The sequence below is a fragment of the Oratosquilla oratoria genome, chromosome 2, assembly GCF_046742065.1.
Source record: "Oratosquilla oratoria isolate Oo_2021 chromosome 2, ASM4674206v1, whole genome shotgun sequence".
NCBI lineage: Eukaryota > Metazoa > Arthropoda > Malacostraca > Stomatopoda > Squillidae > Oratosquilla > Oratosquilla oratoria.
Window position 1 is genome coordinate 90,814,272 of NC_134778.1, and position 18,696 is coordinate 90,832,967.

The following is an 18,696-nucleotide window of genomic DNA, read 5'->3' on the forward strand; positions in this document are numbered from 1 at the left end:
ATGTATGTATGTATGCATGTGTGTATGTACGTATGCATGTGATTACTCAAATGGCTACATCTGCGCCCCCTCAGACAGCGTGAGTAAGTAAGGACGCTAGTGGTGATGGGGATTGGTGATAATAAGTGACGTTCTTGGTTGAAATGGGGCACTTACATATGGAAGCGTTGTGGAAGGGAGGAAACATAAAAAAAAAACTAATACTCATTTGAGGAACACGGGATATATCCCGCCCACAGGCTAGAGCAAATTTGAGACGGAAATTCTGACTGTGAGGAATTCCGGCCTCCCAGGGAGCGGGCGGGGATCAGGGATGTCCCTTGATCCACAAGGAATCAAGATGAAAGGGGGAAATAGATGGTAAGGGATGGGTGAAGGGTTCATGCCTTGGCTGCCCATCTCCCATATATGGAAGGGGGAGAGACTTTATAGTGTATAGACAGGTAAACATTCCGATTTCTAGATTAATTTAAGCGTTAGGATTTTTTTTTCTGAGTTCTAGAAGTTCCGGACTCTATATGTTTCAGACGTTGAAAGAGTAGATTTTTTCTTTTGTTAATCCTGAATTTGAGTGGGTGCCCACTTGCGCTTATTTGTGCTCATAACTGTCTTACATGTATGCATAGATACATACATACATACATACATACATACATACATACATACATACATACATACATACATACATACATACATACATACATACATACATACATACATACATACATACATACATACATACATACATACATACATGCATGCATGTATGTATGCATGCATACATACATACATACATACATATATACATACATACATACATACATACATACATACATACATACATACATACATGCATGCATGCATGTATACATACATACATACATACATACATACATACATACATACATACATACTTTACATACATAAATACATGCATGCATGCATACATGTATACACACACACACATTTATATGTTTCCATGTTTACTATACGCTTTTTTTCATCCATAAAAAGAACTACATGTTTTCTATGCATTGCAATCTATTTTTACATGGTCCTTGATAAGGTTAATAACGTATACTGACTGAATATTTCACTTTTCAGTTTATGTAATCCAACATTCAAGAGGGTTCAAATGGAGTTCACTTCATATCCATTACGGAAATATCGCATCACGACTGTAATGCCAAGATGACCCTGAAGCCTCTAACGGAGACGCGAGGAGAGTAAGAAAATTTTGAATATAAAGATTCGCGATTGGATAAAGGTGTTCTTTGCAGGCACATGTATTTTTCTTCGAAATTTAAGCATTTATGAGAATATATCATGCATCATAAAAATCAAGTGAATTTTCACTGCAGTTGACCTAAGTCAGATGAGGCACAGTATATGCATGTGAGGTATGTATTTACCCTTCTACTGGTACTACGTAACCCAGTGCTGTAGCCTATAGTCACCCTGTGTCTTTGTTTAATATGTAATATGCTTTTCTTGCCCAGAAGCGGCATGTGGCATTCCAAGGCTATTGTAATGAATTATAGGCTGCCAAGTCAATGTAAAGCCAATGGATGGGCCTTTTTCTGCTACTCAGCTTGAGAACTCGTTTTCTGCCGAGAAACCAGCTAGCGAATAACTCTTGTTAAGTTTATTACTTCCTGTGAAGTTTATATCTTCGAATAGTGACAAGTGATTGAGTTGTGTTTTTGTAACCGTATACATATAGCGTTATGCAGTTATAGTTATAAGATAAGGTGTAGTGTTCTAGGAATTTAGAATCAAAACAATTGTCTGTTACTGTACACCAAAGGTAGGAGTAAGATTATAAGTTAAGCAGAGTAAGCTTCGTGTACTTAGTTAATTCAATGACCGCTTTTGTTTTTGTTGATTTATATTTTCTCATTGCCGTTTGTATTGCCGAAGGAGAGGCGAAATAGCTTGTGAAGTTTGTGTGAACCTGGAGGACGGTCTCAGGATGTGTGAGGAGGAAATTCGTCTTCTCAGGAGTGCGCTCTGTGAGAAGAGTGAGTCCTCCCCACAACACAAAGAGCGTTCCACTTCTTCCACTTCTGCCACTGCCATGAGCGAGTAGCGCTCCGTTGGGTTCCGTTTGTCAAGCCCGCGTTCGGTAAGCGGGTGCAGTGCCCCGTGGAGCAACCGCTGGCTCTAGCCAATTGTTTTGCTCTGCTGGATGATGAGGTGGCTGAAAATCAGGAGTTCTTGGTGGTGTAGTTCAGTTCGAAGCATTAAGATTCGTTTAGATAAATACCTAAGCAATTTGCTGTAATGCCTGTCTGTATACACCACATTAACCACATCACCACGTTCCCATGCACCATGCGGGCAGTGTCACAATGACCCAGACATCGTGGCGCCACACTTCCGCTCCGAGCCACAGAGCGGCGACTGCCGAATCAGCAATTTAGCAAGCGCACAGAGGCGGACTCACACACAGACACACGAACACACACCAATAGATGCAGTCAATCGCCAATTCGGAATAACACACGGCAACACAATAGTAATCAACCCTTCCCCCCTGGATATATTATGTATTGTAGAATGGGATATAGGTAGTAATTATGAACCAAGAACAAACTTGTAAAGGGCCAAACACTCCGACTAAAAATCTTGACAAGGTGACTGAGAGCACCTCAAAATTCAGCAGACTCAGCATTTCCGGAACACAAAACCGGAGTGCACGAGTCGAGCAGCAGTCGGTGTGTGACGTGCCCTAGTGAAGAATTGTGTACAGAACTGTTATAATTATGTGTTGAACTTTAATAAACCAGAAAAATTTGAAAGAGAGCAAATTTGATGTAAATACCACCGCTGACAACACTAGATTATATCGACACCGCTACATGTCATTTATTTCATATTATTTGTTTATTTGTATGTCATTATTTGTTTGTTTGTTTATTATTATTTGCTTGATTTCCATTGATTATTAGTTATCTTTCAATTTATTATTATTTATATTATAATTTTGACTTATTTATTTTTAATTTATTATATATATATACATATATATATATATGTATATATATATACATATATATATATATATATACTTATATTATATATATACATATATATATATATATATATATATATATATCCATATATATATATATATAATTATATATATACTGTATATATATATGTGTATATATATATATATATCCATATAACATATATATATATATATATATATATATATATATATATGTATATATATATATATACTGTATATATATATGTATATATATATGTACATGTATATACATATATATACAGTATATATATACGTAAAGGTAGGTAGCAGATCTTCCTTAATACATATAGAATTAAATTTGACCGCTGCTTGTGCAAGAATAAGCTTCTTGTTGAAGGATTCAACCTTTCTAATAGTGCTTCTTTGTTCTTCATGAAGTCGGAATAAAAGATTGCCGAAGTTCATATTGTGTATTATACGACGTTTCGCCCTTCTTAGAGCATTTTCAAGTACATCTAAATGGTAATAGAAACAATTTATATATATGACAATAGGTGAACTGGGAAAGCTTATACAAAATAGTGAAGAAAGATCAAAGATCTTATGTGGGAATTATGTCCGTGGCATTCCGTGGGGTGCTGGGAGGGTCAGTTGTCCACCCAGTGAAGCTAGAGCCACGGAGGTTGTACCTCCCTGTACATTTATGGATGGAGCCTTCTCTCGAATATGGAGGGCCTCCAGGATCTCCAGACGATGAAAGTTATGTGCGGAGTCGATGATCTTTGTATTTTCCACCAGGATCTTTCTAGTCAGGGAGGAGTTATGTTTTTCCGAAAAATGTTTCTTCGGGGCACCAGCTTGTAGATGGCACGTTAATCTTCTGGAGAGAGAAGTGGTCGTCATTCCTATGTAAGATACAGGACGAAGCTTACAGTCTTCGTGCGGGCAGATGAACTCATAGATGACATTACTCCTCCGTAGTGGGTTGAGGTTACGGGTCGGGTTATTTCGCAGGATGAGGTTTGACCTTTTAAAATTCTTATAATAAACCCGAAGCTCCAGCTTTTCTCCAGGGTCGGATGGTTGTACACCGCGTTCAACAATTTCCCTGAGGAAAAATGGAGAACTACCTAAAGCATGACACCATCCCTCCCGAGAAACGCCCCTCAATTATTCTTAATTACAGAGCTTTCATGAGTACGGCTTACCGAACGGACGAAAGAATCCTCAGGGAAATTGTTGAACGCGGTGTACAACCATCCGACCCTGGAGAAAAGCTGGAGCTTCGGGTTTATTATAAGAATTTTAAAACGTCAAACCTCATCCTGCGAAATAACCCGACCCGTAACCTCAACCCACTACGGAGGAGTAATGTCATCTATGAGTTCATCTGCCCGCACGAAGACTGTAAGCTTCGTCCTGTATCTTACATAGGAATGACGACCACTTCTCTCTCCAGAAGATTAACGTGCCATCTACAAGCTGGTGCCCCGAAGAAACATTTTTCGGAAAAACATAACTCCTCCCTGACTAGAAAGATCCTGGTGGAAAATACAAAGATCATCGACTCCGCACATAACTTTCATCGTCTGGAGATCCTGGAGGCCCTCCATATTCGAGAGAAGGTTCCATCCATAAATGTACAGGGAGGTACAACCTCCGTGGCTCTAGCTTCACTGGGTGGACAACTGACCCTCCCAGCACCCCACGGAGTGCCACGGACATAATTCCCACATAAGATCTTTGATCTTTCTTCACTATTTTGTATAAGCTTTCCCAGTTCACCTATTGTCATATATATAAATTGTTTCTATTACCATTTAGATGTACTTGAAAATGCTCTAAGAAGGGCGAAACGTCGTATAATACACAATATGAACTTCGGCAATCTTTTATTCCGACTTCATGAAGAACAAAGAAGCACTATTAGAAAGGTTGAATCCTTCAACAAGAAGCTTATTCTTGCACAAGCAGTGGTCCAATTTTTCTATATATATATATATATATATATATATATATGTGTGTGTGTGTGTGTGTGTGTGTATACATATATATAAGCATATATGATATATATATATATATATATATATATATATTTATATATATATAATTTATCATCTGACTTAGTTATGGTCCAAAAGGTCTTCTATCGGCATGCTCCACCTTTGTAATTCTTTGTAATCCAAACACATGGATAAAAAAAGAATGTAGGTGTAATATATACGCCGAAAACATTATCATTAGAAGATGACAAACTATTGTTCTAAGAACTGTCTAGCTTCTGCAACCGGGACTTATTGACAAGGGGTGATTTCAATTCTATTGAAATTGATTGGATGACCCTTGGACATGACCATATAGGTAGTCACTTGATAGATTTTCTCGGTAACAATTAGTTCAGCATGTTAAAAAGCCCACAAGGCATAGAAATTTACTCGATCTATTGATCACTAGCCGCGAAAGCATGATAACCGATGTAGAAGTTGGTGAAATTATTGCAAGTAGCGATCACAACTTAGATTCAAACTGCTAAAAAAAAATAGAATAGATACTTGTGTATCTAAAATACCCGATTTCAGTAAAGCTCAGTTCATAGGAGAGATGACCCCCAAATCAGGCTCGTCCGAAATGGCTTGACAAAGAAGCTGAAAAAAGTTTTGCTAAAATGAGACAGGCTTATAAAAAGTACAAGTGCTGGGGTGCACATAATGACTATAAAAGTTTTGTAATATTACAGAGATATTTAAAAGAGAAAATAAAAAAAAGCGAAGACGACAATACGAAATGAATATTGCTGATAAATCGAAAGAGAATCCTAAAGTATTCTATAGTTACATTAGAGATAAAAAGGTTATTATGAATCGCATTGGCCCACTATTATCTGCTGACGGTCAATATGAGTAATCAAACAAAGGAATGTGTGATGTTTTAAACAACTATTTTAGCTCAGTATTCGTAAACAAAATATCTCAAAGTGAACTCCAAACTGAAACCTATGAAAAGTCTAGGGTGAACTTACTACGGTAAATGTAACAAAAGAAAATAAAATTAAAAGGAGTATAGAGAAACTCAAAAATAATAAAACACCAGGGGCTGAAGGTTGACATCCAAGAATCTTAAAGAAAATGAAATTTGAGATTGTTGTTCCATTAGAAATTATTTTCAAAAAGTCCATCATATCCGGAGATATCCTAAGAGAATAGAAGCTAGCTAACGTTACTTCCATATTCAAAAAAAGAAAACAAAAAGAAACCAAATAACTACGGGTCTATAAGCTTGACTTCAATCATAGGAAAAAGGATGGAACTATCATCAGAGATGCTATTGAACATAATTTAGAAAGTAACTGTTGGATAAATGATAGCCAGCATGGATTTAGACGGAAACGTTGTTGTGTGACTTACTCGAGTTCTTCAACAGTCATCTCGAATTATGACAAAAGGAACAATATTTATTTAATACATCTAGACTTTACAAAATATTTTGATACCGTCCCCCATGAAATGATGATAATGCGTGACTTTGGGTAATGAAAAGTAAGTTCCCCGTCAAAATGTAAACAAATGGAGCTTTCTTTCCCGGGTGACGCCAGCAAGGCTGCACACGGTTTGACATTTTGCATAGCGCTGTCAGTTGTGCCAAGGAAATTATTATCTTGACTTGAATATTGTGTGTAGAAGACATAATGCCTGCTGCTGTTGCTAAGAAGAAGTGCCGACAATATTCACAAGAATATTTGAAATATGGTTTCATTCCTATGCCATTGTGCCTGTTGTGTGAAAAGATTTTCAGTAATGATGCCATGAAACCTTCAAAGATGAAAGACCATCTTGATAGGATTCACTCTGACAAAAAATCCAAAGACTTTGAATAGTCACTGAAAGAAAAAATGAAAAATCGATCAAACATCAAGACTTTCTTCAAATCATCTGCTAGTGCTGATAATGAAGGAGGCTTAAAAGCATCATACAATATCTCCCTCATGATAGCAAAGAAAGGAAAACCACATACAACTGGTGAGGAAATCATAATTCCTGCAATTAAAGAATTTATTGAAACTGTTATGAAGAAAGATTCTCAATCTGTTCTTAAGAAACTGTCATTAAGTAACAATATTGTAAAAAGACGAATTGATGAAATGGCAAATGATGTACAAAAAACTTGACATCTGAACTTCAATGCAGGAAGTTTTCTTTGCAACTTGATGAATCAACTTTTGGCAGCACAAATCTTCTCATGGCATATGTGAAGTATTACAGTCAAAGTCAAAAGTGCATCATTGATGAATTTTTATTTGCTAAGTATCTTGCAACTGATTCAAAAGGTGAGACAATTTTTAAGTGTTTGGAGAAGTATTCAAAGAAGCATGATATATCTCTTAGCAATGTTACTGCAGTGGCTACTGACGGAGCACCAGCAATGGTTGGCCGCTATAGAGGATTTGCAGCTTTACTCAAGGAAAAGGTGACTGATGTACGTACTGTTCATTGTGTATTGCATAGGCAACACATCGTAGCCAAGAAACTCAGCAGTGAACTTCATGATACTTTAAAAGTGTGCATCAGATCAATCAACAAAATAAAGGCACATCAACTCAACTCACGATTGTTTGCATTGCTACGTGAAGAGAATGATGACATTTTTTGCCAATTACTCATGCACACTGAAGTAAGATGGCTCTCTAGGGGCCAAAGCTTACAAAGACTCGTAGAGTTGTACAGTTTAACAGTACAGTTTCTGGCAGATGTTGACCCATTTTTATGTGAAGAGTTAAAAAAAAATGTAAAAATGCTCTGTTCTATTTGGCAGACCTGTATTCAAAGTTTAATGAGACACATAAATGTCTGCAAGGTAAAGATGTTACCATTATTGAAGCCAGATAAATTCTATTAGACTTCCAAGGCAAACTAAGCCTGTTTAAATCTTCTTTGGCACGCAGAGACTTTCATTATTTTTCGAATTTACAACAACTGAGAAAAAATGAAAAATATTTCAGATGGTGACCTAGAGACATATATAATTCATCTGGACATATTAATTGAAGACTTCAAAGTGCGATTTGAAGACCTGGAGAAAATGCAAATGCCTGAATGGATCCTTACACCATTTAATGTTGAAATTGAAAATGCAGCCATTGACCCACAGCTGCAGGAAAAATCTATTGAGATGACTATGGATCTCAAAGCAAGTGCATTATTCAAAACAAAAAATCTACGCGATTTTTGGAGCAATGAAAACAATGTTGCTAAATATCCTGAGCTTTGTGAAGTGGTTGAGCAATTTTTACTTGCTTTCCAAAGTTTATCCATGGTTGGAGCTGGTTTTAGCCATGTAAATGCAATTGTAACAAAGCATAAGAGCAAACTGAGTGTGGAAGAACGTGGAGACATACTACTAAAACTTACTAATCTACAACCCAATATAAAAGCCCTTGTTGATGCCCATCAGGCAAATCCTTCTCATTAATGTTGTCCATAAATGGCATTTTTTTCAGAAAAAAGTTATGTCATATTAAGATAAATAAATTACATTAGTATGTCCTTATATATTTTTCCTTCCTTTGTGTTCTCTTTCAAGCATCATGCCACTACTAATGCAAAATGCTGCTACAGCTGCTACTACTACAACTATTAATTTTCATAATCATTTTATGATATATATGGGTAGTATATATATATATATATATATATATATATATATATATATATATATATATATATATGTATATATATATATAAGCTTCTTATTCAACCTTTCAGTTTAAGAAGCTAAAAACCTTACTTTATTAGTTGGAAGATTATGAAATAAAATTCCAAAATAAATTTTGGAGAACTGTGTAACTATAAAAGTACAATGTTTCTACTCTTATGAGTCATTTTCTAATGCTTAAGGTTTTCTATGATTTTACACAACTATGAAAGGATGGATACAATATATAATTCAACATGGTTATGGATATAGTAATGCAGAGTAAATAGTAATTACCATACTTGAAACAAAATAAACTTTATGCAAATTGCCACAAACACGAAAACTGTGACGATGGTACTTTGGAATTAACAAAAGTGATTTATGAGACCAAACAAGAACTACAGTAACGAATTAAAACAATAATATCAACAGCAAAAATAATAACAATCATAATGATGAAAACAACACGCGCACGAGTCGGTGGCGCAGTTGATAGAGTTCCCGGCTGCTGCTACGGCGATCCAGGTTCGAATCCCGCACAGGGCTGAAATGATTTCAGTATCGCTATGCAGTGGGTTGTTACTCCAACTCTCATGAGCGGGTAGTTGTGTGTGTGTGTGTGTGTGTGTGTGTGTGTGTGTGTGTGTGTGTGTGTGTGTGTGTGTGTGTGTGTGTGTGTGTGTGTGTGTGTGTGTGTGTGTGTGTGTGCGTGCGTGCGTGTGAGGTCACAGCATTATCCATAGATGGGTCATGTGAGCTCTGAGCTCTCCTCCAAGACGGAAATAGCTGTCGATTACGAGTCCAACACGTGATCCAAGACCATGGTGAATCACACACACACATGTGCATTTTCTAGTCTTAGCTGCTCCGCCATGCATATATAGGAACGATTATTTTGCGATTAATGCTTTAATGTGCATCGATTAGTTGTATCGTTTTTGATGGAGGCAGGTGGAAGATCCCTTATTAAAAACGCGTCATCGTTTCTGCAAATGTACGTGTCTTCCATCACTAGCGCATTACCAGGGCTGCCTCACTCAGTTAATTACATTTTATCCCATAGATAGTCTTAGGTAATCCTTCTTGAAAAGGAGCAGGACCAAGTCGAGAATGAAGAACGGTGGAAGATGAGGTAAATAGTGAATTTCTTAGAGATACATGCAATTTATAGCTGTGGATATAAACAAGAATGAATGGTACCTCGCCATCGACTTTTGCGAGAAAAGGAGCATATCTGAAGACTTGGAGGCGAACTCCTTCAAAAGATAAACGACTTTATGAAAGGCCGGTTGAAGAGAACATTAGAGAAGGAAGAGATGTCAGTAAGTGAATCTTATTCTTGGGGTTTTTATTTATCAAACCTGTGATGGAAGAAATGGGTTTTAGAGAGCAGGTAGTATACGCATGAAGACTGCACCCACAGTGTGCACTCAAAAATCCAAAACAGATTATATCTCCATTAGTCGAGATAAACGATATTATGAAAGACTGGTGTAAGAGAACACTAGAGAAGAGTTTCCGATGTGTGTAAGTGACATAATGGGCAGTACAACCTATACCAACGTGTTTGCAGATAACACAAAAATCACGAGAATAGTAAAGGATAGGGACGACCGAGGATGAGATAGATGGATAGGGTGAAGGGAGCGCTAAGCAAGAGGGAAATGTCTGTTGAACAAGGAAGGGAGAGGGTAGGAGATAGGGATGAGTGGACAATAACTGTGTATGGATGATACTGTTGTGCAAAGAATGGGGATGGGGATAGGGGGTGTTTATGTGAGAATGATATTTTGACGCAGTCCGAAGGAATTTCTCCCCATCTTCTCTTGCCGGTTTATTTAGTAGACAACTCCCCAGCCCATTCCCCGCCTTTCAGTCCCCTAATGAAGAAAAAGAGAAGATGGGGAGAAATTCCTTCGGACTGCGTCAAAATATCATTCTCACATAAACACCCCCTACCCCCATCCCCATTCTTTGCACAACAGTATCATCCATACACAGTTATTGTCCACTCATCCCTATCTCCTACCCTCTCCCTTCCTTGTTCAACAGACATTTCCCTCTTGCTTAGCGCTCCCTTCACCCTATCCATCATAAATGATACAACTAATCGATGCACATTAAAGCATTAATCGCAAAATAATCGTTTCTATAGATGCATGGCGGAGCAGCTAAGAGCTCAGAGCTCAGAATTGCGTCATGGTTATGAAGGTGGGGGGGGGGGTACATTAAGGTGTCCTTGACCCTTCGGGAAGGGGTACCCGCCCTCAGTCGAATTAATTAAATATGTAAAGGAACAGGTATGGGTCCTTCATCATCCTACGGCGAGGCTGGGCAAAGTTGAGGTCGGCGGGTCGAGGGAGAGCGTATCCTACGTCATTTCCAGGGGAGGAGGAGTCGTCGGTTGGTGGGAGCCGCCGAGGATGGATGAGGGAGGTGGAGGATTCATTATGGCTGCTGAAACGGCCACGGGCGGTAGACCAAAGGTAGAAGCTAAGGTGGTTAAGCCTTTGGGACTGGATTTTCTTCATTCCAGAAGAACAGAATCGACTAGGGGAGTCCGGAATTTATTATTATTTATATTATAATTTTTTACTTATTTTTCTTTTATTTGTTTATCATTATTGTATTTTTTCAGCATCCGACCTAGTTATGGACCAACAGGTCTCCTGTCGGCATGCTCCGCATATGTAATCCTTTGTAAAATGCTGTGACCTCACACGCGCGCGCACACACCACACACACACACACACACACACACACACACACACACACACACACACACACACACACACACACACACACACACACACACACACACACACACACACACACACACACACACACACACACACACACACACACACACACACACACACACACACACACACACACACACACACACAAGCACATACACACACACAAGCAAACACACACACACAAGCACATACACATACACACAAGCAAACACACACACACAAGCACACACATAGACACACAAGCACAAACATACACAAGCGCATACACACACACACAAACACACAAGCACACACACACGTGCGCAAACATATACGCAAATACACATAGGGGAGCGGACAGGTGAGAAACGTAGTCTTATAACTTGAGCAACATATGCGGACTAAGCTAAAAAAAAAAAAAAAAAAAAAAATATATATATGTATATATATATATATATATAGTCGTATATATATTTATTATGTTTTATTCATAACCCGTTTCAAGTGTTCTGTGTATCTGTTGTGATATAGTACTCCTTTTGAAAATTTTATAATATTCTGAAACTTTCTTGACAGAAATATAACTTGTTATTGTCGTTTTTTTATTGTTATACTTTTTCTTAATTTCTTGCACTAAAACTGAATGGAACCTATTATTAGCAATTTTCCTTAGGTCGATGTAATTAAAACATCCAAAATTCTATATATTTTCAGTGAATATACATCACAATAGATTGACTTATTTCCTGATGGTTAGGTGGGATTTCAACAAAATTTCTTTTCGTTTCTGTATCTCATAAATCAGAATACCAAATATCTGAGGCATGTTCCTGATCACTATGAGCAGCTTTCCAAAATATTTGGTTTGTTCGCATTTGACAATTCTAACAATAATTACATTATCCGTTCCTCATTATGTTAGCACCTAATCAGTGTGGCCGAAGTGTTTATACTTATTTCAGACTTCATTCACATACACAGCCATTACATCATACCAAAACTTCAAGTGCATTTCGCACCAATTATACAACCTTACCAAGCCGGATTAAGCCACCATGGTGAGATACAGAGGCCGTGTCGTCCTTCAGGGGATATACTGGTCCTGCAGTGGACCATTAAAGCTGGTTATAACTTTACTTTTGTTGAATCTGAGTGGTCAGCCCCAAGCGTAATTTTAAATAAGTATTTACAAATTCCAAGAAAGTGCTGGGCAGAGCTGTACTAATTCTGTGTCAGAGTTTTCTAAGACCGGTTACTGCATCTTGCCATATGAAACACCTGTTTGCACTGGGCATCATTTTCAAAGACAAACACACACAAACAGGCACGCAGGTGCACACATATCCTAAAACATACGCACATAGCGCGGACAAGTAGGGACGTAAAGGGAGTACACCAGAATGGATAAAAAATAAAATCTAAATAACTGATGTATAACACATTGGGGAATGGTAAGATGTTGGATTGGAAATAGGTAACTAGAGTAGTGGGTACCACAAGGCTCGGTTCTTGCACCAATAATGTTTTTACTATCAATAATATGAAAAATGGATTACACGGCATTACAAGCTTATTAGTAGATGATACAAAGTTAATTAAAAAGTGAAAGATGAAGAAGATTGTAAATTGATGTAGGAAAACACAAATAATATCATGTAACAAAAGAAAATTTGCTCCTGGTTTGTAATAACTTTTTTATGTAACTTAGGTCCCAAATGAAAAAAAAAAAAAAAACGCTATTAAAATGTTATAAGTTTGGGTTTGTAAAAATTCTCGGCTAGTGACTAGCATTCAACCTTATAAAATCTTAAAATTGTAGTAAAAGGAATTAATGTCATATTCTCGAGTGCAATTGGTGCAATTTGGTGCTAAAAACATTTCTTTTTCAAATTTTGATGATTATATCCTGAATCACCCTACATATTTTATACATGTATGTTCATTTAACATGTTTATAATTCATACTTTCAGATCTATAAGATCCATATTTTCTGACTGCATATATTTCTATATTTTCAGATGGTATCAAGGGGCTGCCGGCACCCCCTGACTCCTTCTGTTATATATTCGGCGATATATAAAGAAGAGAGGCAACAAATTCTCCTTGAGAACGTCTGTGAAGGTTTATGAAGCCTACCAAGAGTACTTCGGGATGCTGTTTGGGGACCAGGACAAGCCCTGGGCCCCTCACTACTGTTGTGAGCACTGTAAGAAGACGCTGCAAGGGTGGCTGCTGCGAGGTGAAAAATTGTCCCTGAAATTCTCCAACCCACGGGTCTGGCAAGAGCCAACAGACCACTCCACATTTTTTTTTGGGGGGGGGGGGGCATGGTTGATGTTAGCCAGCGGCGGAAAGGAAAGAATGCTGCTGCCGTGCATTACCCATATCTCTCATCATCAATTGCTCCGATTCCTCACTGCTCCAAATATCCCGTGCCAGTGCCATGTGGTCCAGGTGAAGTCTATGACAAGCAAGACAAGTATTTTAATGAAGAGTAAGAGATAGATACTGAGGACTTGGCTTACCTGCCTGAGGTACCAGAAAATTTTCATCACTTTATCAGGGATATGGGTCTGACCAAGCCCAATGCAGGGTGAAGAAGTGGAACTTGGTCATAGAGGAGGTGCAGGTGATAAGTCAGAGAAGTCGGTACGAAACTTTCTTAGACTTTTATACTCTTAGGGATGGCCTCTGCTTCTGTCATGATGTGACTGGACTGTTTGACGTTATTGGGGTGCGGTTTGTGCACAAGGAGAGGCGGCTCTTCATACGAGTAGACAGCTACCACATGTATGAAGGCTGTCCTCCTCCACAATGGAAGCAAGTTCCCGACGCTGCTCCTAGCCCATTCAGTCTGCCTGAAGGAAAACTACTACAGCGTGAAAGTCCTCCTAGAAGCTTTGTAATACAACCAGTACAATTGTGAATCCATTGAAGACGTAAAGGTTTTCCTGCTTCCTTTGATCACTAAAACAGGAAGAACTGGAAGTAGCGTTGGGACCTGGAACGTCATGTGGGAGCCACTGGTTGATCCCATGATTATGTTCATGCTGTCACTGCACATTAAGTTGGGGTTGATGAAGCAGTTCATGAAGGCTCTAAACCAGGAATTAGCTCCTTTTAAGTACCTTCTTGGATTCTTTCTTAAGTTATCTGAGGCCAAAATCAAAGGTGGTATTTTTATTAGACCTAAGATAGGGGTGCTTGAGTCTACCGAGTTTTCCAATAACCTCAGTAGGATTGAAAGAACGGCATGGAACTGTTTCATAGCAGTTGTCAAGGGCTTCCTGGGCAACCACAGAGCTGAAAACTATCAGCAGCTAGTGCAGCATCTGGTAAAGGCTTTTGGCGCTATGGGATACAGAATGTCCCTTAGACTTTATATACTGGACGCTCACCTGGACAAATTCAAGGACATTATGGGCGCTTACTCAAAGGAACAAGGCGAGCGATTCCACCAAGATGTGAAGGAGATAGAGCGGAGGTACCATGGCCACTACAATGAAAAAATGATGGGTGACTGTTTCTGGGGGCTGGTCTAGGAGTGCAACCTGGACTACAAGCTCAAATCCAGGAAATCCAGTCACGTCTGACGTGTTTAAGTTGGTTTGAAAATGTCATTTGTTTTTGATAACCTTGTCATGAAATAGATATATACTCTGATTTAATTATATGAACTAATAAATTAATAGAAATACAAATATGAACATTTCAAAATAATAAAGTCCTGATCATATAACAAATAGGATATAACAAACCAGGAAATTACACTTAGAACCGGGGCCCCGGGGAAATATGTGTTACACAGTGTAGTGCTTAAATGGAGACAGGAACAGAAGATAAAAATCAACAAAATATATATATATATAATCTTGGAAATGGGTCAAAGCAAGAAGAAAAAATCGAGAAACTATTAAAGGGGAGATGGATTTGTCACGAAAGCAAAGGAGGAAGAGATTTTAAGAGCTTTCTCTATCTATCTATCTATCTCTATATCTCTCTCACACACACACACACACACACACACACACACCCACACCCACACCCACCCACACCCACACACACACACACACACACATAGATATAGATATAGATATATATATATATATATGTATATATATATACATGTATATATATATATATATATATGTATATTGTTGGTAACCACTAAGGAAATCGGAAGAAAACAGTAATTCCCAAGCGCTTTCGTGTAATTCACATCTTCAGGGGAATACAGAAAAAGTTGTGTTACAAAGATGTTTAAAAATAACAAGATTATACACTAGGAAAGGAACAGGCATAGTATGAGATGTCACAAGATTAAACACTAAGAAAGGAACTGGCATAGTACAAGATGACACGAAATATTACACTAGGAAAGGAACTGGCATAGTACAAGATGACACGAAATATTACACTAGGAAAGGAACTGGTAAAGCACAAAAAGTCACATATGAAATAAGAATAAGTCTTGGTACACAAAGTCATCAATGAAAAAGAAATCTAGAGAACAGCACAATTCACCAAATTAATTTTGGTCACATACAACCTGATTACAAATCTTGTTAATGATAAATTTATCTAATTTATAAATGCCATTACTGATATTAAGAGTAGAACCTTCAGAATTTTTTATAATACTACTTTCTATTATGTTTCTATTGACAAATGAATTACAAGAAATGATAATGGAAGCATTAGTCCAATTAATACAGTGATTGAAGTCTTTCATGTGAACAAATAGAGCATTGGATTCTTGTGCTGTTTTAACACTATATTCATGTTGTTTAATTCTAGTTGATAGTTCTTTGCCCATTTGTCCAATGTAATACTTTTCACAATCTCTGCAAGGGATTTTGTATATGCAGCCATCAGAATCAGCGGGAGAATTCTTAATTATTAATTTCTTAAAAGTACATGGGTTATTAAACGCTACTTTAACATTCCATGTTTTAAGTAGATGAGGAACTTGAGAAAGATTGTTACTGTAAGGTAATACTAAAAGATTCTTAATGTCAAAAAGGGGAGGGGGTTGATTCCTATGAAAAGTTCTTTTCGCCAAAGAGAGAGCGTTATCTAAAAATGTTCTAGGGTACTTTAATCCTAAACCTAGGTTAACAATAGACTCAAATTCTTCATCAATGAATTCCGGGCTGCATATCCGCAAGGCACGTAAGAACATAGACGAAAATACAGATTTTTTTACATGGGAGGATTGGAAGGACATAACATAACATAGACATTCAGTCCTACAGGAAAAAAAAGTGATGAAATAGATGGTGGTGGAACAGCTGGTTCAATTAGGGATGATAGAGACCGTAGCCATGGACACACTGACTACCCCTAGTCTAGCATTCACTAAGGACCAGGATGGAGCAACGGCCGGGTCTCTTAGCCCTGATCAGTCTCCTACAAGACAATCCCCGACAACCAAACCAGCAGACAATACGCAACTGGAACAATTAAGACTACAGTATCAATATGAATTAGAAAATTGACAATTAGAATTGGAAAGAGAAATATTAGAAAAGGAAAGATATCAATTAGAATTGGAAAAAGAAAAGGAAAGAGAAATATTAGCAAAGGAAAGAGATAAATTTCAATTAGAAAATCTAAAATTAGAATGGGAAAAAGAAAAGGAAAGGGAAATATTAGCATTGGAAAAAACCCTCAGAACTAAGGAAGTCACAGTACAAGAGAAAAGCAAAGAAAGAGAATTAGATATTCAGGAGAAAGGAGTACGACTTAATGTAGGTAATTTGTCTTCTTTGATCCCCGAATTTTTACCAGATGATGTAGACGGCTACTTCAAAACCTTTGAGGCTATAGCTCTCAAACAGGTGTGACCCGAAGATGACTGGCTTTCAATATTAACTCAAAATTAACAGGAAAAGCTCTTCAGGTGTATAATAGTTTAGACAGGCCCAACCATTACGATTTCGTCAAGAAACAGGCCCTACATGCGTATGCTCTAACCCCTGATGGCTATAGACAAAAATTTAGATCTTTAACGAAATCTCATGCCCAAACTTATGTTGAATTTGCCTCAGAGAAAAATTTTTTTTTTTTAGAAAATATAAATGTAACTACCTTTTCAGAATTCGTTAGTACTATAGTCATGGAGGAATGGAAAAGTAAACTTCCCTTTCGCCTTTTGATATATGTAAAAGAGAGAAGGGGGAGAGACTTGATCCAGGTGGCGGAGTTGGTAGACGCCCAAGCCTTAATGATAGAGACGTGGGGAGGCGGAGCTCGCAGGCAAAGCCCCATTGTGAGACCCTCTTCTGGTTATCGCTCTGAAGGAGGGGTTGGTAGAATAGGAAGTAACATAAATCATAATCATGTTTTCCGGCCAGTGCAGTGTAGTTATTGTAAAAAGACAGGTCGCTTCATTCAAGAATGTCGTCATCCATGTTATAAAGCCTCAAATAAACCTAAAGATTATAGTAGTACTGAATTTAAACCTACTGTAGCCTCTAATGTTCATGATCCTCTTACTTCTTTTGACCCATACATTTTTCAAGGAAGAGTATACCTACCCTTACATAAAGGTGGTCCTAATTACCCCGTTATCATACTCAGGGATTCAAGGGGAACCCAGTCAGTTCTCCTCTCTGGTGTCATTCCTAATATCTCCAATACATTTACAGGTGAAAAGGTTTTATTGTCTGATCTTACAAGTCAAACTTCTTACCTCATAGCAAAAGTTTACCTAGAATGTGCATTCCTTAATTCTCAGTGCGGAACGGATCATTACCTCTTCAAGGGATAAAGTTTCTGTTGGGTAACGATCTCGCTGATACCCTAACCGTTCCCCTACCAAGGACAGTAGGTAAACCTTTACCTGCAAGTCCCACCCTTGAATTGGATGAGAGTTGTCCACACCTGTTTCCTGCATGTGCTGTAACTCGATCCCAAAGTAAGGTAACGTCTTCTTCTCCACCCTCAATTTTCTCATCTTTACTCAAGTCTCTACCCACCTCTCCTCCGTCATTTGGTATGGAGGATTTAATCAATAAGACCCTAACCAAAAGTGAACTCATCCAGGCTCAACAAAAAGATGATACACTCTCCTACTTACTACACATAGCCACAAACAAAACAGACATAGATCACCCTTTGCTTCTATTCTCAAGATGGAATCTTGATGAAAGTATACAGAACCCCTGGCTATAATAAGCTACAGACCTAGGCAGAAAAACAACAAATTGTACTTCCTTGTTCAGTCAGAAGTAGTGTATTGAAGTTAGTTCATGATGGTTTCGTAGGAC

The 18,696-nt window shown here is 37.9% G+C and overlaps 1 pseudogene; it reads left to right on the forward strand.

Moving 5' to 3' along the window:
* Positions 1–6,752: 6,752 nt before the first annotated feature.
* On the forward strand, positions 6,753–8,461 carry LOC143034199 (zinc finger BED domain-containing protein 5-like; annotated as a pseudogene).
* Positions 8,462–18,696: the final 10,235 nt, after the last annotated feature.